Source organism: Triticum dicoccoides, chromosome 3B (genome assembly GCF_002162155.2).
Source record: "Triticum dicoccoides isolate Atlit2015 ecotype Zavitan chromosome 3B, WEW_v2.0, whole genome shotgun sequence".
Classification (NCBI taxonomy): Eukaryota; Viridiplantae; Streptophyta; class Magnoliopsida; order Poales; family Poaceae; genus Triticum; species Triticum dicoccoides.
Window position 1 is genome coordinate 806,334,825 of NC_041385.1, and position 2,230 is coordinate 806,337,054.

Sequence of the window (2,230 nt, forward strand, 5' to 3'; positions counted from 1 at the left end):
GGCAACTAACAATTTTTAAGCTTTTCTTTAACAATTTAAACCTTGCAACGAAATAGATTGTTTAGATGTGCAACTATGTGGACAAACTATATGATGCAAAGACAACTAGCACACAAGCAAGCAATAGATACAACACAAGTAAGCTTGCAAAAGTAAAGGCATGAAATAACCAAGAGTGGAGCCGGTGGAGACGAGGATGTGTTACCGAAGTTCCTTCCTTTTAAAGGGAAGTACGTCTCCGTTAGAGCGGTGTGGAGGCACAATGCTCCCCAAGAAGCCACTAGGGCCACCGTAATCTCCTCACGCCCTCACACAATGTGAGATGCCATGATTCCACTATTGGTGCCCTTGAAGGCGGCAACCAAACCTTTACAAGCAAGATTGGGGCTATCTCCACAACACTTGGAGGCTCCCAACAACACCACGAAGCTTCACCACAATGGAGTATGGCTTCGAGGTGACCTCAACCGTCTAGGGTGCTCAACACCCAAGAGTAACAAGATCCGCTAGGGATAAGTGGGGGGAATCAAATTTCTCATGGTGGAAGTGTAGATCGGGGCCTTCTCAACCAATCCCGAGCAAATCAACAAGTTTGATTGGCTAGGGAGAGAGATCGGGCGAAAATGGAGCTTGGAGAAACAATGGAGCTTTGGGGAGAAGAGGTGAGTCAACTTTGGGGAAGAAGACACCTTTATATAGTGGGGGAAACAATCCAACCATTACCCACCAACCAGCCACGCACAGAGCGCTACTACCGCTTGGGCAGGGCGGTACTACCGCTCCCTCCCAGCGGTACTGCCGTGCTGACGAGGGAAGCAAGGTCCTGGCCCTAGAGCGGTACTACCGCGGAAGTATAGGCGGTACTACCGCTTGGAGCGGTACTACCGCCCCTACTGCCGCTACTAGTACCGTAAAACCCGACACGAAAAACAGCAGTCGAGAATCGAGGCGGTAGTATCCCGGAACCACTGCGGTACTACGACCGAAGCTCACAAGCGGTACTACCGCTCAGGGAGCGGTACTACCGCTCGGGGAGTGGTACTACCGCTTGACGTGCTTCGGCGGTACTACCGCTTGACAAGCTTCGGCGGTACTACCGCTGAAGACCGCGGTACTACCGCTGGGACAGGACAGGCAGGCACAGATTAAGGAAAGAAGGCTCCAAAGAAGCGGAAAGAGGCAGCGGGTGTGATAAGGATGTGTACGTGTTGATTCCACCCTAGCCTTACCAAAACGGATCCCCTCTTGATAGTACGGTGACTCCTACGAAACTAGACCACCAACCGAGAAACGAAAGGAGCTACACCGTCTTGAATAAAACACCGAGGGGAAGTAATCGTCTCGTGCCAAAGGATGAATCTCTGAAAGAACTCAACGCACATGATTAGTCCGCAAAAGCATTGTCATCAATCACCAAAACATCTTGGGGATAAATATGCCCTTACAATCTCCCCCTTTTTGGTGGATCGATGACAATACGGGATTTGCACAAACAAGGAAGATGAAGGATCGTCGCAAAGCCCCACCGTCCTAAAATGTAGAAGGGCTCCCCCTGGATGTGTGCTGTCTAGATAAGTGCTTTGGACTGCACGACACAGATACCAGGATCAACGCTCCCCCTACATTTTGGAGACCAACTAACTAAGCAAGATATATAAGAGCAACATAGATAACAGGATAAGCATGCAACTCATAAGCTAGATAGACATAGATAACAGGATATATGAGAGCAACATAGATAACAGGATAAGCATGCAACTCATAAGCTAGATAGATAAGCTAGATAGACATAGATAAAGATATTCGAAAGATAAGGTAGCATATGTCTCACACCATATGACTAGAACTTAGGTCTCACTGACACAAACCAGACACAAACCAAACCAGGCAAACGCGAGAAAACACAAAAGACGGAAAACACAACACAAATCCCTAAACTCTCTCCCTCTTTGGCATCGAGACACCAAAAAGGAGAGGGAGTGTTGCTACAGCTCCAGGTGATAGCAAGAGAATCAGATCTCAGCGGGATCGTCTTCGCCACCATCATCGGTCAAGAAGTGCTCGGCATCAGAATCGGTCCACGGGCAGTGCTGCTGAATCCACTCCTCCTCCTCAGTAAGCTGGTCCTCAGATCCACTGTTAACGGTGGCACCCAACTGGCGCATGAGCTCCTTGTGACGACGAGGGCCTTCTTCTCACCCACATGAGTCATGTGTTGACCGTGAGCCTC